The 23,483-nt window shown below is 40.4% G+C and overlaps 1 non-coding gene across 1 annotated transcript; it reads left to right on the top strand.

The window, feature by feature from the left end:
• Window positions 1–13,519: 13,519 nt before the first annotated feature.
• Trnat-ugu (transfer RNA threonine (anticodon UGU)) lies at window positions 13,520–13,594 on the top strand. Its single transcript has one exon. It is a non-coding gene; the product is annotated as a tRNA-Thr (tRNA).
• The last annotated feature ends 9,889 nt before the right edge of the window (window positions 13,595–23,483 follow it).

Below are 23,483 nucleotides of genomic sequence, written 5' to 3'. Positions count from 1 at the left end.
GAACCGCAGGGTTTTAATGTGAAATCCATTCGATCACGGCATAATAGCTCGGAATATTTTATTAACTGCGGAAATATTATCTCACTGCAGCGTCGATAATCTTTCGATTCCACACTTATAGAAATCTACTGATTTGCTATTAAAGATGGCAACTGATAAAACTCACGGTATACTATGTGCCAACACAGCAATTGTTCATCCGATTTATCAAAGTATTTAGCACAGACAATCAAACTACAATTTAGTGCTTGCCAATTTAGGTGCATAAACGTGGAGTGTTGATTGCAAGCTCAAAGTGCGATGTGTCGTGAGGCGACTGTCGTCAGGCAGCTGGTGGTTGGTGGCCAATGCCCGCTGAGTCGAGAGGAAACTCTGGAGCAGAAATTGTCCTGGTCTTGACAGAGAGCAACAAGCCCTTTCGCGGAAATGGTTTCGGAAGGTTTTGCTGTTGCTGACGGGTTAGAAAGTGAAGTAAATTGTCTTTGAGCTTACATCAAACTGATACTTTAAGCAGACAGGAGAAATGTGGTTTCAAAAATTAAAGGAGGAAATAGACGCCAAGACTCGACTTTACACTTGCACTGCAGGACTTTTACCATTAGATAACGGCCTGATAAAACACCAAATTCGCTCGACCGCAATTCCTCTGGAATCCTCCACATACATATCTTTTCGCAAGGAATGCTGTCTTTGCCTCTGTTACAATACTTCTTATGGATCCCGTTGCTTCGTTTGCCATGCGTTTACTTACAAGGTAGCAGAATTCCTTCACTTCCAATACTGTGTGATTATTTTCTTGCCAGTTTTGTAGCTAATCTCATTTATGCTGCTCACAAGGGAACCTCCCCATCGCACCCCCCTCAGATTTAGTTATAAGTTGGCACAGTGGATAGGCCTTGATAAACTGAACACAGATCAATTGCGAAAACAGGAAGAAGTTGTGTGGAACTGTGAAAAAATAAGCAAAATATACAAACTGAGTAGTCCATGGGCGACATAGACAACATCATGGAGAATGGGAGCTCAGGAGCGCCGTGGTCACGTGGTAGCGTGAGCAGCTGCAGAACGAGAGGTCCTTGGTTCAAGTATTCCCTCGAGTGAAAATTTTACTTTCTTTATTTTTGCATAGTTATTATCTGTCCGTTCGTTCATTGACGTCTATGTTCACTGTAATAAGTTTAGTGTCTGTGTTTTGCGACCGCATCGCAAAACCGTGCGATTAGTAGACGAAAGGACGTGCCTCTCCAATGGGAACCGAAAACATTTGATCGCAAGGTCATAGGTCAACCGATTCCTCCACAGGAAAACACATCTGATATATTCTATACGACACTGGTGACGGCATGTGCGTCACATGACAGGAATATGTTGTCGACCCACCTAACTTGTACACTTGGCGAATGGGTAAAAAGATTCTTCTACCTTGCCAGATTTAGGTTTTCTTGTGGATGTGATAAGCACTCCCAAAAAAGTGATGAAAACATAAGTTTGTCACATAAACTGAAAATAAAAAATTAAACTTTTCACTCGTTGGAAGATTTGAACCAAGGACCTCTCGTTCCGCAGCTGCTCACGTTACCACGAGACCACGGCGCTCCTACATTCTCAGTGTCCTTGATGTTGCCTATCTTCCCATGAACTACTCAGTTTGTATATTTTGCTTATTTTTTCACAGTTCCACACAACTTCTTCCTGTTTTCTCAATTGACCTGTGTTCAGTTTTTCAAGGCCTATCTACTGTGCCAACTTATAACTAAATCTGAGGGGGGTGTGATGGGGAGGTTCCCTTGTCAGTAATACTTTCATCTTTGGTGAATGTACTCTCAATCCACATTCCGCGTCATAGCAGTTTGTTCATTCCGTTCAACATGCCCTGTAATTCTTCTTCATTTTCACCTATCATTATTAGTTGCGATCAAAGACTACGGTCGGGTATCAAAGCAGATTGGGATAAATGTAAAGATAGCTTCGAATAATTCGGCGACTAGCAGCGGTTTTATGTAAACTTAGTAGTGAACCAACTCCATTAGTCTCAGTAACTAAAATAAATCCATTCATGTTTAAAACTACAGCGAAATGTACGATCTACTATGAGTCCAGAATATGGATTAAGAGTACATTGACCAGAGATGAGAGTATTCATGAGTAACAGAAATGAGATAAGCTACATAACAGAAAGTAAAGACGTGCAAAACGTAAATCTGAAACAATCACACTAAGAAGTTTCCTCATCAGAGTAAGCGGATGTTATTACCAAATGACTAAATTTTTGTTGTTCATTACGCTAGGGCCTCCATTGGGCGAGCATATGGTATAAGAGAAAAAGACTGATCTGGGCATACTACTGCCTTAGCTCCCAACTCAGATAGCCAGTAACTACTATGAACTTACAAAACTGACAGCCATGTTAAAAACCTTACTATGAACTTAGTTCGAGACTCAGTCGTTCTGCAGGTAAATGTGACAGATAAGGATCATGGTCATTTTTTAATCGAATCCAAGAAATCAACTGAGTACTAATGCAGCGTAAAAGCACGGCCCCGTGTTACTGCAACACACTTAACGCAATACTGCCACACCTACCTATGTAAGCATAGGAGCTCCTCTTCGGCATTTTTAATGGAACATGACATACGGTATGTCATTTTCGAGTCCAAAATGGTACGAGTCGTTCCTGTTGGAAGAACAGAGCACACATGCATTTAGCTCTCTTCTTTAAAGGCCCGTGAAGGTGCTACACTCCTAGAGATGATAGGAGGATGGTAAGACACATACTGGAGTGGTAATTTGAAAACCATTGTATGGTTTCAAAGTTACGGTCCAACTGAAGTTCTTAACCAACTTCGAATCATTGCAGATGGATGCGATTTAGCAATTTTGGCAGACGTAATACACCGTAACCAGGGAACTGCGAAAACGACGAATTCCAGCTGATTTGAGAACAAGCTGCTAAAAACGCTCTCTGATAGATCACTGATCAGAAAAATAAAAAATAAGCAAGCAGATCCCTTCACAAGCAGATCCCTTCACAACCCGAAAAGGTCTTCCACAGGATATAACCTTTAACCCGATTCTGTTTGACATTTTTCCGATTAAGCTATACGGCTACTTAAATTCATACCTAAGGCGTCTGTAATATATTGATGATGTATGTATTTATATATGCAGAAAGTTAGAGCAGTGAGACGCAGTTTTCTTTTCACACATTGAGGAATACGGCCTCTGATCGGAGATCTTCAGTAGTTATATTTCCCAAGCATTGGTTACCAGAGCTTGCAGTTAGAAACTAGTACCGTATGACGTTCACGACCAGACAGTAGTCAAATATCATAATTTTGGACAACGAATGACAGGAATCCTCCAGAAAGGGAGGAAAATCTTACGCTAATATGTTCTGTACACTGTCAATGCGTCGCTGAAATGACAAATGACCATATTTAATGAATTTTAGAACCGTAATCACATGCCTGAGCTTCAGTTACGGCTATCTGCAAGCATGTTGTGAAGAGGAGAAGAGCAATCATTTCTTCTTTGATTGCGTAAATCAGCGTGAATCCGCAAATTCTCTGTTGTCAGATCTGTAAAAAGAGAACTCTCCCTTGCCGACCTCAACAAATGTCATAACTGGACGAAAGGCATTAAGGAAAATGGAGGAAAGTGGGAGGGTTGGGGGCCTGCAATTTTCAGAGGGAGACCTAGTCATGAATACAATAAGTAGATTCAGATGGGTGAAGCTAGCAGTAATTATTCAAAGATGAAGAGACTTGCATAGGATAGACTAGTATGAAGAGCTGCATCGACCCAGTCTTCGGACTGAGGACCACAACAAGTGGAGGAGAAACAGCGTGTGTACAGTCTCATACACATGTTTTAGTCACCTTGGACCTTCACCTTCCATATGAACCCACTAACGCAACGTAAGCAATGTTGCGTGAAATAATTCACAAGCTGTAAGCTGTTTACATGTTTGAATTGTGTCATTAGTTTTCAGTATGACAGTTTTGGCTGTGTTAGATTCAAATAAATGCGGTGATGTTTTGTAAATTAAAATCGGCGGAAATTCTGATGGGAATTTATCACGTAGAGAAACGAAGTTCCTCGAGATTCAATACGATAGAAAATGCAGAACGTTTGCTCTTTTACTTTTCTTTCTCTAAAAGGTAGAAATCTGCGTGTATTGCTTTGGCACTCCCATAGCGAAATCCAATTATGTAAATCGGCACTCAATCAAGGAAGAATTTCTAAGCCCAACCTCAGTATTTGCATTTCTCTCGACTGAATAGCAGCAGGAAGCGCATTAACACCTGTTAAAGCTGAGATTCTTTCGGGTCAATACTTGCCAGCGATGGACATTGAAGGAATTGAGAAATGCAGCACTTTACCTCTCCCCGTAGAGAAGAGCAGACGCACAGCCGGACGGGTAAAAATGCACGCGGTCGTGGTTCGCAAAAAGTCGCTTTCCGTCAGATCTGCTAAAGAACAGAACAACCAAGATTAGATTTTATATGTTTGAGAATACTTTCACTTACTACGCCATTCGTAATCATTTAGTGGGGAAAACAGTTACGGTAGGCTACTAAGCGATATAGGACTTTCAGTTTCCGAAATAGATGTACTTGTATTTTTAAAGTATTTATTTTCCTATTACTGTAATTTATAATATTATCTAATCGGTTTCAGTCGTGTTAAATAGTCACCTCCAGAGAAATATGAAGCCTAGTGGTCTCGTTGACGACTACACATTGTGACTCATGTTTTTATTGGCTGATACGCATCAGCTGATCAGTTCCTTGTCTGTCCTGTTCGGCGATTTCGATCAGTGAGAGTTAAAACATCCTTTGCTCTCTGATAGGCCAGAAAAGTAAATAACATCAAATATTGCAGAACATACTTATGTTACATTCATAAGAAAGTCCCAGAATGTTTTAATGACGCAAAGATAAAAAGAACAACATGTAGCGGGTTGCGAACCTACATCCTTCGACTCCGTAAATTACATCATGTCACTTTAGTCGCCTACCTTGCTTGCTATAGTATCTCTTGAAGGCGTGTATCGTTGATGCGTTATTAACTTACGTTTATTGATAATGGTGACAAACTTGTTATTAATTTTTAATGCACCGTTGCTTTGGAACGGCGTACTGGAAGTTATCATGTAAAAAAATCTAAATATGCCGAAATGAGTATGAGGCTTGCTGCCGCATCAGTAATCGATATTGCTTGTGACGTCAAAGAGGCCTGTGAGGTGATACACACTGAAACAACCTTCCTCATCACTGAAGATCTGTTTTTCTGAGTAGTGTATAGAAGTAAGGCAGTGTACCTCTAACTCTTCGATATGTTCAGCGTCTATTGTTTCACAAAGACTGTCACTCTGTAACACTTATGTCTGTTATCGGTTATGAAATTTTTGTATAGCTCTGCATTTCCTGCGGATACTGTGTTATATGTTGTTTGGTTAGAAACACATCGACATAATTTGTTTATTCTATAACTTCACGAAACCAGAATTAATTTGTAAATGTCCTTTTTAAAAAGATGTTTGTTCATAGTATAAATGTACTAAATTGTTATGTATATAACTGGTTCATCCTTAGGAACTGTAGGATTATATGAAATGTAAAAGTTGGAGGGAAGTCCTTCCACAACGAAAAGGCTTAGGTGGGAGTGTAAAGGTAGTTTTTCGCGAAGAAGCGCGAGAAGTCTTTGTGGCACACTTAGTCTGTGACCAGCATCCAACAGTTTAACATCCCGAGTGCTTAACGAGGCAAGAATTGCAGCAAGAGTGGAATAAATGTGCCTCAAATGTGGATTTATATCTGTGATTACATCATGGCATTTATTGGTTTTCTGTGAACAGTATTATTCCAACTCCAAGAAGATATTTTGTAGAGCATATTACATCAAGAACCATGATCGCACCTGACTACATGATTGTTTTACCACAGAGGATCACGACGACCAACACCTTTAGGGCAGGTACAGTTTAGTGCTGTACAGAGATACTTGGACTAGTAACATACTAAACTTTCAAATAATAAGAGTTCCATTCTTCAACAAATTATCTGGGTGGTTACTCTTCCTGCTGCAGAAATATCCAGAGTGCTTCCGAATTTAATGAACTACAGAATAAATACTGTGTAAAATATTTATTAACTTTCATTGTGTAGCAAATTTCTTAATTGTTAAGTTAGTTGTTTGTGTACAGTGTTAAACGTGACTGTTTGAGTAACTACGTTAAAGTACATCAAGAAAATAAATGTGTGAATTTGATTAACTGAAGTGATAAATTTCAACTATTATTAGAAACATTTCACAGAACTTAAATTTTACATTGCAAAACAGTGCTTTACAAAAACAAATATAGACTATAACAATTCAAAGGCCTGCACATTTCTTATTTACATTACAAGACTGTAATAGTGTTTTCGTTTTCTCTTTGGCCAGCAGCGTTGTACATGTCTTGCAATGTAACAGCGACAAAAGAAATTAAAGATATACCTTGAAAGGTAGTGTTCTAGACAGGCAAAGCAAGGACGGTCACCTGCTTAATCAGGCAAAAGTAATTTGACGTAATTGTGCAGTAAATAACGTAATTACTGAATTAAACTTCAGTTTACTTAGAAATTGGTTTGTGCAGCAGTTATTCTAGAAACATCTGTGCTCTTAAAATTATATCTGACATTAACAGAGTACAACTACAACAGAGAACGATCCCCATACATCACTCATATTTCGTATAATGCAAAAGCTCATAAGCATCCAAAGAAAACAAGGAGTGTTCATGTTAGTTAAAATAACACCTCGATAACTATTTCAAAATTTTTCTTTTACCAGTCGAATATTGGAGCCACTTCATCTCCAAATTATCTGTGTTTTCTGTTTCTTGCCCATCACATACTAAAGCAGAACTTATGTGTTAGTGTGAAATACTTCGTTGCCACTAAACTTAACCAGTTAATAATTCTTTTCATGAATAGTCGTTTTTATAATATATGGTAGGGTGTTATTTTCGTGTCCGATCTACCAAACTGATTTCTAAGTAAATTTAACTTTAATTCAGAAATTGTTATTTTATTTACTGCACAGTTAGGTCAAATTACTTTTGCCTAATTAAGCAGGTGACAGTCCTTGCATTACCTGACCAGAACACTACCTTTCATGTACGTACAATACCGTTGGTTCGATTCCCGCTAGAATATCTGTTCCATCCTTTCAAAACCTAACCTTCCAGGAAGTGAATTATAGCCCAATTACTTTCCATTAACATACGATCACGGTCAAACAAAAATCCTGTCAAAGGAGTAACATTATAGTTAACTTGCCCTTTCAGTAATAACCTGTAGTGTTATAATTTTACTGTTTTTGTCGCGTGTATCGTGTACGAACCATAAAGGTAAAGTACAATAAACGTTACTACGTCATATACGGCGACGTACAAAATTATCATTGTTCCTTCAATCCATGCACGGATTTTGCTCCACAGACAAAACACAGTCTTTTTTGCAAACACGACCAGAAAAGTGTTATAGTGTTACGACGTGTGATAGTGATTATATTGGAATGCAGTGAATACATGTACGTTATATCTATACATGAATCTTTTCTGTTTCGCAGATTTGTCTGTATTTCCGTCATCATCCGATATTGTACGAAAATGTGACTTGTATGTACAGGATAGTATAGTTAACTAACTCCTATATGTAACAGTTCTCATTTTCTGTTACTACAACTTGGGATCATACTAACAGATTTGGCATTCAACCATCGCTGAGTAAACATTACTTATCTTTGGACGTTTACCTATCGCCGATTACGAGTTGCGTGCGTGGGAAAAAGATTGCGTTCGCGTGTCGGAAAAAGCCGTTTGGTTACTACTTCCCTTTTTAGATACTGATAGCAGCAGAGCTCATTAAGCTGCATGCATCGTACTTTCTAGAGTAAGATAAATCTTTAACTTCCTTTGTTATTGTCTCACGTGAACTTCTGATTGTAAGCAAGTCGATACTGTTACTCTTCATAACTGTGGAGTGCTCCCTTAGGACACACCGAAATTACACTCGAAATCAGATGTAGTTGCTACACACTTCTTTGTTACAAATACATTGCTCATAATACATTCACAGTAACCATAATTACAAAAAAGCTTGTCTTATAGAACACCAAAATATTTTAAGGTATGTTGCACATATCGTTTTCCTTCAACCACTTACATTAATTTAAACCATGTCCGTGGACCCATAATTAATTCAACCACACCTACTTCATCACTTACATGGAAACTCTTTTATCTATCTTTTTAGCGCATCCAAGTTCGGAATTCAACAGACAGTAATGTTTTAAGGCTTCTTGGGTCAACTCTTCATAATTCAAACACAATATTCATAAAAGCACGCGCGTAAAATATGACTACGTAACTATCCCAGTTAAACGTTCTGAGTTCAACAAATACCCAAATTTTAAGGCTTACTCAGCCAACGTTTCATTAACTAATGCAATGTTCATAAAATCCTGATTCATAAAATATGACTAACATGACTAACTCACATCAAAGTTTTGAGCTTAACAAACCCCAAAATTTTTAAAGTTTGCTCGGACAACTTCAGATTAATTAGAACAATACTACTCGCGTATACCAGGTTCGTATGATTTCAGTACTTGATTATAACGAGAAGATCTTCCCAAGAAAAGCTTAACAGGGGTCGCTTCCACTCTACATGAGAATTAGTGATGGACGCGAGCACACCAAAAGATTTTAACCAATACAAGAAATCCACGCGACAGGAAATCAAATAAAAAGGTACTCAACTCTGCACTGCTATTGAGTTTCAGAAACCATAACTCTCCACCGAAAGGATGGAATTACAGGACAGTAACAACATAACCCGAAACGTGGGAGGGGGCAGAGTCTTAAATATCACTCTGCCACCACGGTAGTCCGATCGCAGTTTGCTTGCGTCAACCACTGCCTATTATCTGCAACTTAAAACACGTCAGCGACAGACAATATTCTGAGGCATAAGATACACAATCCTAACTGTACAACTAGTTATCAATAGCTTGCAAAGATATATTCCACAAATGAAAGCTAGGGAATTAACCTCCGTGACGTACTTGGGCAGTCAGGGCTCTTAAAATTTAGTTAACCAATCCCTTAAAACCATCACTAAAATAATGGGATAAAGGTTAGAATAGCAAGAATAATCTCGGCGCACATTTAGAGGCCAGACTAAAATAATGACATAACAGGTTGAATGGGAAAAATATTTCAGCGCAGCTTGGAATGCCGAACACAGATTCTCGCACTACTTAGTTACACTTGTAGCTATGTGTTTAGGCATGCTTCGTGTCTGTTTGGTGGGCGTCGTTACTCTTCCTTAACTGCCGTCAAGTTTTCAAGTGACGACACCAATTTCAGTGGTAAGCTACTGGAACAATTCCAAATGGTTTTTAGTACACTGGAAGATTTAGTTAATATGAACATCACCCACCGAAGCAACTCGACGACTGCAATTCATATGGCCTGTGTAACTTGTAGCCAACTCGACGGAACTCGCCCTTCCAACCTCGGGGAAATCCCCATCACCATGGGCCGCCCGAAGTGGCCGTGCGGTTAAAGGCGCTGCAGTCTGGAACCGCAAGACCGCTACGGTCGCAGGTTCGAATCCTGCCTCGGGCATGGATGTTTGTGATGTCCTTAGGTTAGTTAGGTTTAACTAGTTCTAAGTTCTAGGAGACTAATGACCTCAGCTGTTGAGTCCCATAGTGCTCAGAGCCATTTGAACCATTTTTGAGCCCATCACCATGGCCTGAAGATTTGCATTGTAACGGTTAAACTCGCAACAGCGGCTGGCCACGCTCCTCCGTCATGCCGTCTCGGCCTCTAGCCGTGCTGCATACATACACAGTCCCACTTCACCTCACACCGCGGATACCCGCACACCCGCCACCAGCACAGCGCGCGCGCTGCAGTTAAAATCCCCCACCCCCAAAGATGTGAAGAAGAGAAATAAGAATCGAAGTCGACTCAACGATAAAAAGACAATCGATTGAAACTGGCGCCAGCAACGCACTAGTTCAATTACTGTTGTCTTAGCATTGTCTGTCACTGACCCATATTGTGTGGTAAATATGCTGTCCTTTATATTGAAGATGTCTTCCTTACTTTCCACTAGAAAGGCTTTGTCCTTTGAAAACTGTCTGTTCATCTTGAGTATTGGTATTCCGAAATTTTTATTTATGTGCAATGCAGGTATGCTCAGCCAATATCTCTGTCGAAAATAAGCCTAACCGTCATAGCGAAAAACATACGTTAAGTGTCTACCCTTCATGATGGCTTGAACTATACTGGAGGGCTTTCAATGACGAGTCTGATTGTGGTGTTGCAGTGTTATTGGAACCTGGGATTTGGAGCTAAGTCGATGTTCTAACTCATTCCAAAGACGTTCCACTGGATTTAGTTCGGGACTGTGGGCAGTCAGCCCATTTTAAGAATGTTATCGCCCAAAACTACTACCTCATAGATGCCACTTTATGACAGGTGCATTTTCGTGTTGATACAAACATTCTTCGGCTCCGAAATGTTCCTCTACTGGACGCAGTCCACAATGCTGTAAAATGTGTTCATATCCTTCTGCCTTCAGCATTTTCTTGAGCCAATAAGTAAACCACAAATTAACCACAAAATCCGAATACCGTAACACCTCCTTCTCTGTAGTTCACTGCTGACACTACACATGATAGTAGGGAACGTCCTCCAAGCGTTTGACAAACCCAAACGCAGAGACCGGAGTGCTACAGGGCATACCGTAATTCATCTCTTCAATTCAATCCTTGCCAGTCATCTACTGTCCACCTAAAACGTCACTTAGCACTGACTGCAGGACTGTGTGGCTTATGAGAAACTGCTCGGCCATTGTACCACATTATTTTTAACTCCCTAAGCACATTGTTCCAGCTGGACTGCTGGCAGCACTTTGGAACTCACGAGTGATTCCTTGGGTAACTGAATGTGACCTCTTACAACCACCCTCCGAATTTCCCGACATGAGCTCTGCAGTCTTGGTTCAGCTTTGATTGCCGGCCGGAGTGGCCGTGCGGTTCTAGGCGCTACAGTCTGGAGCCGAGCGACCGCTACGGTTGCAGGTTCGAATCCTGCCTCGGACATGGATGTGTGTGATGTCCTTAGGTTAGTTAGGTTTAATTAGTTCTAAGTTCTAGGCGACTGATGACCTCAGCAGTTAAGTCGCATAGTGCTGAGAGCCATTTGAACCATCAGCTTTGATTATTTTTTCGATTTTCAGCTTCACATCACCAACAGCAGCAAGTTGGGCATCTTTCGATGGGTTGATATATACCTGCTGGACTTGTTACTCAGGTGACAGACGATGTCTAGTCTACGTTCGATGTGAAGATCACCTGACCGACGCATTTTCGTTTACTCCTTATCTACTGACAACGCATCTACTGATAATACAATATTCCCCGTCTCATTTTGCACTGGCGGTGCCGCCTCTCGCCATATCTAGTGATCACATCCGGTTTGCATTGGGCCGCCAAGATACTTTTGATTAGATAGTGCATATAAACTTCGATACTGTTGCAGTTGTAAACATGCACTACTACTAGGAAGGGGCGGTTTGTTGTTTCTTAATACCTTACGGCTAATTTCGTATTTTTGCTGATGTATGGATAACGGCACAAGATGAGGTTCGAAATTAAGAGCCGCCAGGGAGTAAAAATGATTTTATATATATTCATAGTTTCAGAAATTTCATTTTACACAGAAACACAACGTCGTATCAAATACCTATAGGTATCTTGAAAGAAGTTTCTTCAAATCAGTTTAATCCGCTGGAAGAAATCATATTTTAGTATGGCCGACTTGGAACCATAGAATTTATGTTGGAAGTTGCGTTAATAAATATATAGGATACACAAGATTAACCGAAAGTGCACCTGTTTGCTGTACTGCTGAATTGTCTCTGTCTAAACGTATAGTCTCTTTATCAATGTAATGTGTTGCGTACCAAAAAATTTCATTCATAGGAAAGAAATATGTGCATAAGCTAACCTCACGTTTACAGTTAAGAACTATATCTGTCTGCGTGAATGAGAAGCAAATCTGACTGCGAGAACTTAAATGACATATGCCCCGTTTGAACCAACAATTAAACTCAACACTATCAACTGACCCTGTGGAACTGAAACTCGTCTCCGCTGTATTTGGCTTACTTATGTCGCAATGGCAAACATCATACATCATACAGCTGCTCTCGCAGAAAAAGAAGAAAAGGCGCGTCTCAGTTTCTGATTTGTACTAGCTAAAGAGCATCGCGGTAGTGCACTGCGAACTCTTAAATCAAAGCAATACAAACTTGGTTCTCATAAAATTTATTTCTCTTTAAACAGAACGTTCATCAGGTAATGGGAGCTGTATAATGGAGTAGGATAATCTCAGTTACTTTCCAAATTAAAATTCTTCTCAAGCAACTGTGTTAAAAAAAGATTCAGCTCGAAAAAATTTGACACTATTCCATTTACAAATATACGCAACTGAAGGCTTAGCAAGCAATAAGAAAACATTTCATTACAAATTACAATTACGTAAAATCAACACCGGAGAAATACAAAAATGTAACTCAACATGACAATTTATTCTAACGCAAAAGTCCTCATACTAATGATTAAAATCCATTAACGCTGACTGCGACAAAACTTTATAAAAATAGCAAGAAATACTTGATTTGGATGTTTGTATTGTAGCATGAATGTCTAACTAAATGCTGTCGCAATGAAGTAAAATATGTTATTTATTACCATAAATCCCAATCTTCTCAAAATAGCGTCTGACTTAGTAAATCCATCTCATTCAATGCACAATGATATTACTTTTGTAATAATAATATCTTACATCAATAAAATGATCCGCAAGAGCGCCATATTTTGCGTCCTTCCTGTACAACTTACTGCCTCGACACCCCAATACAACTCCCTATGTCCTCTCCTCGCGATCAACACTAAAAACCGGCAGAGCAAAGGTGACCTAAGCTGTCTCCGGGCAGCGCGCGTAACTACACGATAGATATCACATGTGCCCATTTAGACATTCAAAAATAAGAAAACTGACTTTAAAATTATATACACATCTTTCAAAGTACAAGCAATTTGTAACTGAAATGTTTCATAATGCAACTGAATTAAATACATGTATGGATATGGTGTCTGTTATTTCGGACATGTCCGCAAGAACAGACATCATATCCATATAAGTATATAATATATATCCATAAGTATATATCCATATAAGTATATAGTTCTTTCGGACATGTTCGAAAGAAAACATAGATCGTATCCATATAAGTTTATAGTTCTGGCAATACCGGCCATGATCTTCTTCTTCTGTGCGGATGCACACATATTCCCCGAATTCTTACGGGACCTGGTAAGAATGTCTTCCATGAGTAATGCTCGCTGGAGGCGTGCGCGAGATAGTCCCTGTAGCCGCGCTGTCCTCTGTGCCTTCGGTGGCTCAGATGGATAGAGCGTCTGCCATGTAAGCAGGAGATCCCGGGTTCGAGTCCCGGTCGGGGCACACACTTTCAACCTGTCCCCGTTAAGGTATATCAGCGCCCATCAGCAGCTGAAGGTATTAATTTAATTCTAATTTCGAATTAAATACAAGTTTCAATATCGACCGCCAACGTGCTAAACCTCAGGTAAAGAAGAGATGCAATCGCGTAGTAGGAACCCAACGCACCTGTAGCGACATAAAAGCTGCCACCGTTTTCCGGCAGAGCTTCTACAAGGAGGCGTGTACGCAGCGTGAAATATTGTCCCGTTACAACACTTTTTAATGTGTTTTTCTCGTTTATATCGTACCCTTGCAACTAACTTTCCGCCCGCCTCTCGCGGAAGGCGAAGTCTTTTAACGACGACTATCAAGTGGCCATCAGAGCACGCTGTGCAGGCGGCCTGGGCCTACGCTCGTAACACGGCTTTAGAGGCGGTGTTTTCCTCGCGTCGGCGCCGCGTCGTGCTCTATCTGCCTCCGCCGGCCGCCTCGCAACAGGCTTTTTTCTGGTCTGCTGGTTGCGCGATCGTAAGCAATGACTCTTATTTCCGATCTCATCCTCCCCTCCTAGTAGCCTCGAGAAACCTGAACATCTCACTGTAACGTCTCATTTGTAACACAGAGAATACAATCTGTACTTTGCAGTGACTATCCGGTTAGCCTCAGTCAAGTACACTGACTTTCTATTAAAGAAAGAACAAGCAGCTTAAAATAACTCTTAATGAGCAAACTGAATTTCATCCTAACGATTATTTTTCCCTATACGACATAATGCAGTTAGTATCGCTTCCTCTATCTGGTACCTGCCCACAATCTTAGGATGTTCACTTTCAATTTTTCTACTCGTGAGGGACGTTCACTTTCACATTTTTCTACTCGCGAGGGACGTTCACTTTCAGATTTTTCTACTCGTGAGGGACGTGATAGGCCCCCAATTGTCTGCTGGCTGCTTTGCAAATTGGCACTGTCTCCGTTACTTATCTTCTTCAGACACACAGTGGTATTGTTTATCTGTCTTACGTACATTAGTTTCATCATTCTAAAAAATTTTGTACAGCATTGTTATTTTACAGAAAGTTGTTGCCTCTATGTTCTCAATTAGAATTTTCAAAATTATTAGTTGCACCTGAATTTGTTTTGAACTCTGCTGTTTTTTGTCCACTTATACACTCATCAAAAGAAGTTTTGCATCATCCCGGGTCCCAGAAGATACACATTGATTGTGGGTATTGTATCACAGACACAGTCCCTTTGACTGTTCAGAGATGTCACTAAACCTGTCCAAAGATGTAAAGAACCTTGCATAAGCACGCCTATTAGCCAGAGGGGGTGCGACAGCAGATCAGTTCCAGTCATTCCACCAGGAAGGAGGTACACGGCTCGTGTTGTCTGTAGTTCAACCATGCCTAGACGGTCAATACAGCGGTTCGATCGAGTCTGCACTCTTAGTTTGTGCCAAGAAGGGCTATCAACAAGGAAAGTGTCCAGGCGTCTCGGAGTGAACCAAAGTGATGTTGTTCGGACATGGAGTAGATACAGAGTGACAGGAACTGTCGATCACATGCCTCTCTCAGGCCGCCCAAGGGCTACTACTGCGGTGGATGACCGCTAAATACGGATTATGGCTCGGAGGAACCCCGACCGCAACGCCACCATGTTGAATAATGCTTTTCGTGCAGCCACAGGACGTCGTGTTACGACTCAAACTGTGCTCAGTAGGCTGAATGATGCGCAACTTCACTCCCAACGTCCATGGCGAGGTCCATCTTTGCAACCACGACACCATGCAGCGCCGTAGAGATGGGCCAAACAAAATAACGAATGGACCGCTCAGATACACATTGATTGTAGGTATTGTATCACAGACATAGTCCCTCTGACTGTTCTGAGATGTCACTAAACCTGACCAAAGATGTAAATAACCTTGCATGAGCACGCATCACGTTCTCTTCATCGATGAGTGAAACATATGTCTTCAACCAGACAATCGTCTGAGACGTGTTTGGAGGCAACCCAGTCATCTAAACGCCTTAGACACACTGTACAGCGAGTGCAGCAAGGTAGAGGTTCCCTGCTATTTTGGGGTGGCATTTTGTGGGACCGACGTACGCCGCTGGTGGTCATGGAAGGCGCCGTAATGACTGTACGATACATGAATGCCATCCTCCGACCGATAGTGCAACCATATCGGTAGCATACTGGCTAGGCATTCGTCTTCCTGGACGGCAATTCGCGCCCCCATCGTGCACCTGTTTTGAATGACTTCCTTCAGGATAACGACATCGCTCGACTAGTGTGGCCAGCATGTTCTCCAGACATGAACCCTGACGAACAAGCCTGGGATAGATTGAAAAATGCTGTTTATGGACGAGGTGACCCACCAGCAACTCTGAGGGATCTACGCCGAATCGCCGTTGATGACTGGGGCGATCTAGACCAACAATGCCTTGATGAACTTGTGGATAGTATGCCACGACGAATACAGGCATACATCAATGCAAGAGGACTTCCTACTGGGTGTTAGAGGTAGCACTGTGTACAGCAATGTGAACCACCACCTCTGAAGGTCTCACTGTATGGTGGTACAATATGCAGTGTGTCGTTTTCATGAGCAATTAGGACGGAAATGAAGTTTATGTTGATCTCTAATACAATTTTCTGTAGAAGCTCCAGAACTCTCGAAACGTGATGTAAAACGTTTTTGATATGTATGTTTTTATGTCTCTTTATTCGCCCTTCCCCCTATTGATAAAGCTTATATAATTAGTTATGATTTCTAATTCTTTACATTCCTAGTTTTATTGTTTATTAAGTTATAATACGTATTGTATTTTTTTTTTTTTTTTACATTTGGTCCAGTAAGCTGTGCATTCATTTACGACACCTGCAGGCGAGCGAACTTGCACCGCAGTACGATGTCAATAGTCTCATCACTCGGTAGCTCGTGTATGTGTTTCAACATGCTGTCGAATTTCGGTCCGGCACATAGTTTTAATCTGCCAGGAAGTTTCATATCAGCGCACACTCCTCTGCAGAGTGAAAATCTCATTCTGTAAACATCCCCCAGGCTGTGGCTAAGCCATGTCTCCGCAATATCCTTTCTTTCAGGAGTGCTAGTTCTGCAAGGTTCGCAGGAGAGCTTCTGTAAAGTTTGGAAGGTAGGAGACGAGGTACTGGCAGGAGTAAGGCTGTGAGGATGTGGCGTGGGTCGTGCTCGGGTAGCTCAGTTGGTAGAACACTTTCCCGCGAAAGGCAAAGGTCCCGAGTTCGAGTCTCGGTCCTACACACAGTTTTAATCTGCCAGGAAGTTTCTTATTATATTACTGTTTTTTATTTTGGGTCGTTTTGGATGTATTCTGCGTCGTCGTGTTGGTGTAGTTGCTTTTATACCATAACTTTTTTACGTATTAGTATTCAGATACAGGTCTGTTTATTCAGCGAGTCTTTAATATGCACGCATCGAAGCACTGCCTCGTATAATATTACCTACTGTAATTTATTTGTACTTACATTTGAAGACGGTCATTACAGACTAAAATCGATAAAGAACTGATGTACATTTGTTATCATGGACTGGGATGAAAAAAGAATTGAACAAAATTTCATCGTAAACTTTTCCCAGTATCATTGACACACGGCGTGCATTCAGGTCTCCGGACGGGCTGAAGATTCAGGTTTACTGATTAAAATGTAGTAAACAGCACTCCCGTCGCTCTGAAATTGTTTTTAGAAGGGTAGAGTAAAGTAAATTTCAGCATTCTGTCCCTAGATGGGCCAATCATTATCGACCGTCCACCGTGTCATCCTTTCTCAATGGCTTCATTGGATGCGGTATGGGGAGGATGGGGGGGCGGGGGGCGTGTGGTTGGCATAATCCCCTCTCGGTCGTTTTCCGGTTTCTTGACCTTTAAACCTCTACTAATAGGTCGAGAGCTCGTCAGTCGACGGGACGAGGCTAAATGCACTCCGTACTTGTTGAGCCACCAAGGAAAAATGCCTAGCAGTACCGGAAATCGAACCCGGGTCCTCCGGACAGCAGTTAGTCGCGCTGACACTCTACAGAGGCGAACTTTATGAAGGGGAATTCACTCGTATTTTTTATCAGGCCTGATTGTGCAGACTGATTATAGTCTATCCAGAATAAAAGAGGCACTGGATTGAAATATTTAAGCCATGTGCAGAAACTCTCCTTAGACTATTAAAAGAAAAATTATAAAATTTGGAAAACATCGTGAGAGAAGAGATGATGTGAGCTACCGAACCTACTGAATGCACGGTGATTTTACAGCAAAATACTGTAACCAAAATATTCTGAAGTGTAGGAGATCATAGTCACCAACAACAAAAGTACGTTGAAGTCGAAAATAATTAAGAAAAAGGCAGAGCATGCCGAAAAGCACAACTATGACAGATTCAGACTAAGATGAGTTCGAATATCCCAGAATTTACGCTCATCGTGATGTACTGACGTATTAGGGATAATTCAAAGAAGAGGGCTGAAATGTACGAGGAATAATGAAAAATGGATGAACTTCAGTTCATGTAAAAATTGTTAAGAAATGTGTATATAAAGAATTATTTATTCTTGCCGGTGAAAGAAGAAAAATACAAAAAAAAAGAGAAGTGATTGCAGGCCACAAAGAAGAGTCTAAGAATCTGAGGAGCTCACGATAAAAAACTTAAAAATAAACTACCGTCAGAAACGAATTTCTACCGCGTTTCTGAAGCCCTGCCTCCTTTTTTTTTTTGCATTCGGTACATTCAAAAATTCGAACAGTGTGTCTGAAGCGTCCATTCCTTATTTCCGTAATGCATTTCGTCACCTAGTCAGTAAATACACAGTGCACCAATTCACACAACATCAGTGCGACATAATGTCAGTTAGTGGATAGTGTGATGCTATGTAATAAGGAAACAAGAAAAGTGCATTAGGAAGTATGGTTCGTGAGAGAAAAAAAGAACAGCGAAGTTCTGCACAGTTTCGTCAAATACGAGAGTGAAATTTGTTTTATACTGATAAATAACACTTCCCACATGCCACTCGCCGTTTCCGGTACACATCGAATGTGTTGTAGTCTAGCTCAAAGTATGAGACACGTATTTTCTTGTACGTGCCTAGAAGGCCGCTGAAGAAAATGCGGTTGTTATCCTTCTGAGCACATATCGTCGAAACAGTCGGAGATATATCTGAAATGTTGAAACATAATTCCCGTGGTTGCTACTGTACTTTACAACTGTGAAACCACATCTTTAAACATTTCGATATACTTCAAAATCCACCACTCATCTCACAATTTTTGAAACGGTAAAATGTCTATGTGTAGTAAATTTAACAGTATATTTAACAACAGATTCAACTATTTGTGATCAAGCTACATACCGAAGTCGCAGTAGTCACAAGTTGGAAATACCCCTATATACAGCTATACGTGAATCTGTCCGCCGTATGACGCTTGTCATGCATGGCGATAGTGTCGTTTGCAGTTTCACAGTGCAACCATGAAAGACGGGCTCCTGAAGGATATGATTGAAACAATAAGGTCTCGATCTCTGCCGAGTGCGAGAATAACCAACGTGGAGGTGGCTAGAGGCTACTCCCGTTTAGTTTTTTCATGGTCTTTGTTTTATTTGTTTGTTTTCTTTCGTTTCTTTGGTTGTATGCTTTTGGATACTACGTTTGACATCTACTTTGTTATTTTACAGTACTTAGGTTGAGTTGCATTATCTTTCATAAACAGTGCAATAATGAGTGGACGATTATTATCCATTGCAAAGAAGCGCTGCACACACAGACACATTGTGCACCATGTGCATATGATTATTGTAATATTATTGCACAATTTATAGTATTTATCACAATTTTTAAAGCATTAATTAACAGGAGGTTCAGATTTATCAGATTTTTCTCTGATGTGTCCGCTCTTGAACCACGCATAACTAAACATGTTTAGAAATTGAGGGGATGAAAACTGACTATGAATCGAAGACTGAATTTTCAGGACATTATTTCTCAGGTGCAAATTTGCCTCATAGCCGTATAGTAGGATTCCATCAGGGAACTGTTTTAGAAAATTCTTCCAACGTCTGAATGTGTAAACATCAAGTGGCTGGATTATGCCATTTGTTCCAGCAGGAATTGTCATAACTTTTACGTCCTTATTATCTTTGTCTATGTTGTTAAATTTGTTTCCCGTTTGTTCCGTCTAGGGATCCAAACACAGAAGCGATCGTTCACTAACAGTAGGTGAGTAAACATCCATAAACCATTTAATAGCGATATATATTATCTTAATTTAACAGATATTGAAGCAAATGCAACAATATTATCAGCTTTGTACATTGCTGAGCAATGGGTCCAAATTGGCCACCTACTTCCTGCAGGACTATGAGCAAAGCGGGTTGTAAAACACCACTTGCAAATAAAATTGGCTGTATCGTTTAGCTACGGGTTAACGAATTCAAAGATTGAGAAAGACATTCAATTTTTAGTGGTACGAACTGCGTGTGTCTCCAAATTAAATCCAGATTGGTCCGAACTGTTAACATTGTCCTCTCCTAATGATGCAATATTAGATTTTACGTTTTCCACAAATGCATTAGCTTGTTCTACTAAATTCTATGCCTTACTTCAAAATGGTGAACCCATTTCGTAGATCCGTGAATAGGTGGCACGACAAATTAACTTCATGTCTCGCTCTCAATGCCCATCGTCCAAGGTGTCAATAGGTAATGGTTTATCGCATGCCTTCTGGAACGGTTCCAAGACATTTTTTGGAAATGTGTAATAATTTCTCGCTTCGTGTCCCACCTTCAGTGACTTGTGTTTCCTATCTACATAATAATTATGTATCCTTAAACGTTCAGAACTTGTGATAGGCTTTTTAAACTCTTCTTTCCATGCCAAAACGCAACTGCCTTTCTTTTTATATTCCAAATCTATTGCCGCTTTACTCTTCTTACTGCCCTCCACAACATCCTCATAATCCTCTTCAAATACCTCTTCCACAGACACTATCGTCGTCATAGGTCAAGGTACTATAACTGTCTACAAGTACATCGGAGTTGGACTCGTTATTCAAAATCGCTGAATGTAATGCGAACTGTGTCTCTTTGTCGGTAATGATATAGCGATACCGTATTGCGGATGATCGAAGCTTTTGTGCAGTAGGTGTAATACACTCTTTGGCTTCATCGTGCTATATTCGGAGTAAACCTGTATATACTCAATCTGCTACACTCCGTATACGTCATTCGATTTCAATCCGGCGTTGGGTTTGCAAATTCCGGCCGTCTGTTTATGGGAATGGTGATAATCGAATGACAGTACGTGCACCTGTACACACGCAGTTGAAGTACATGCATACCTATCCTACTGTCCGGTCGTCCAGCACTTCATCATCGTGATTCCGCCAAGTGATTCGATGTCCACACCCACCCTGCCGCATTGTGTGTCGGAGTAAACACGAGGTGGCCGTGCGCTCGTGTGCGGAGTTCTTGGGTAGACCGATGGCGTCGTGCTCTCATTGCCGTCCTCCCTCCAGAGTACACGATCGCAGTATAGGTCGCAATATACAGGTGGTCAGAATTAGTCCATATTAATGCTTTCTACGTGCTCATAGTTACCGCAGCCTTTATAATAATCTATGGTGTAGACTGGTCTTTCCCGTAATGCCCTCTTCTGGTAATCTGTCGCAAATATATGGAATAAGGAAACAAGGACGTACAATAATGACGATTTCTGCTGGAACAACCGGCATAATCCAGTAACTTGATGTTTACACATTCAGATCGTGGAAGAATTTTCTAAAACAGGATGGAATCCTACTATCCTGAAAATTCAAACTTCAATTCATAAACAGTTTTCATCCCCTCGATTTTTAAACATGTTTAGTTATTCGTGGTTCAAGAGCGGACACATCACAGAAAAATCTGATAACTGGGAATCTCCTGTTAACTATTCCTTTAAAAATTGTGATACATGCTGTAAATTGTGCAATAATATTGCAATAATCAGATGTGCGTGGTGCACAATGTATGCAGCACATCTTTGCAATGGATAAAATCATGTCCCCTAAACACTATAAAATATCAAAGTAGATGTCAAACGTAATATCCAAAACCATACAACCAAAAAACGAAAGAAAACAAACAAATAAAATAAAGACAGTGAAAAAACTAATCGGGAATAGCCTCTCGCCACCTCCACATTGGTTATTCTAGCACTCGACAGAGATAGAGACCTTATTGTATCAATTATATCCTTCAGGAGCCCCTCATTCATGGTTGCACTGTGAAACTGCAAACAACACAATCGCCATGCATGAGAAGCGTCATATGGCGGACAGATTCACGTATAGCGGTATACAGGGGTACTTCCAATTTATATCTGACTACTGCGATTTCTGGATATAAACTGCTCATATCTGATTGAATCTGCATATAGACTTTTTACTGCTTCAAAAATTTTGAGGTGAGGGGAGGATTTCGAAGTATATAAAAATGTTTAAAGATGTCATTGCACAGTTTAAAGTAAAGTAACAACCATAGGAATTACGTTTCAACATTTTTATTATATCTCCTACTGTTTCGTCGACATGTGCTCAGAAAGATAACAACCGCATTTTCTTGATTGGTTATTCAGTACCAACCAGCCACCAAGTCGTACCCTATCAATTATTATACTAAGTACCGGCTCACCAAACGCCACTTTAGCTAACAGATGTTTTACGATATTTACTAATTGTTATATTTATTATATAATGAAGTTGCCTAGAGACTGACGATAAGTACCAGGAACTCGTAACACATAGCTGTTACGTATAATAACAACTTAAATGATGGCTCGTAACTAATGGCTGCATTTAAAATATATTTAAATTAGGGCTGTTCTTTTAAAAAGGGCACACCCGACTTCTTTCCATATACTTGTTAATTAGGCTTCTGTCTGACTCCAGTATTCTGACCGAGGCATCTAACTCTAATCTTTCGTCCATCATCAGACGAACATGTCTGTCCACATATGGCCGGCGGCGGTGGTCTAGCGGTTCTAGGCGCTCAGTCCGGAACCGCGTGACTGCTACGGTCGCAGGTTCGTATGCTGCCTCGGGCATGGATGTGTGTGATGTCCTTAGGTTAGTTGGGTTTAAGTAGTTCTAAGTTCTAGGGGACGGATGACCACGGATGTTAAGTCCCATAGTGCTCAGAGCCATTTGAACCATTTGTCCACATGTGTTTATTTCATTGATTTGATCATGGCAGTGAGTATCTGTGACGTTCATTTATGTAAGTACATGAAATTTGTCAGCATATTTTGCATTTCATACTGGCACCTTTTTCATGGCACTCTGTAACTTCCATTTATCCGTATGTATTGGTCAGACTAATAGGACATTTGTTAATAACTCGTATCTGAAGGGGAAAACGCATACGCTTAGCGGGTTCTAACTTTGCACTCAGAATACGCTAATACTATCAAACCTGAATTATGATATTCAGCTCTTATTTAATACCATTGAAGCATGTCTTACAATAAATGTGTTAATTTTTCACTTTTTGATGAATTCTTAAGATCAACCAATTAATATAAAAATGTCATGAAACATATAATACATTGGAAGGCAGAGAGTCTGTATTAAATGTCTTGCACAGACATTGCAAGAGAGAATTTAAAACTACATTCTCTGTGACACTTTCATTTGTTCGCAACAAAATATTGTGTAAAAGAAGACTTCCTTTGCCATTAGGTCACTTCTGATGTTAGAGATGACGTGGTAGGAGGTATGTTTGTTTACATGGCTCTCTATACATTGTACCATTAATTAAATAGTAAGCTCAGTTTTATTCGATTGTTGTCTCTGAATCCTATAGTGGATCACATTAATTTGTTGTGTGAGTTTTCATGTTTCAGAGA

This window comes from Schistocerca nitens, chromosome 1 (genome assembly GCF_023898315.1).
Source record: "Schistocerca nitens isolate TAMUIC-IGC-003100 chromosome 1, iqSchNite1.1, whole genome shotgun sequence".
In the NCBI taxonomy this organism is placed as follows: domain Eukaryota; kingdom Metazoa; phylum Arthropoda; class Insecta; order Orthoptera; family Acrididae; genus Schistocerca; species Schistocerca nitens.
Note: the sequence above shows the minus strand (reverse complement) of the source record. Positions and strands in the feature narration are given on the sequence as shown.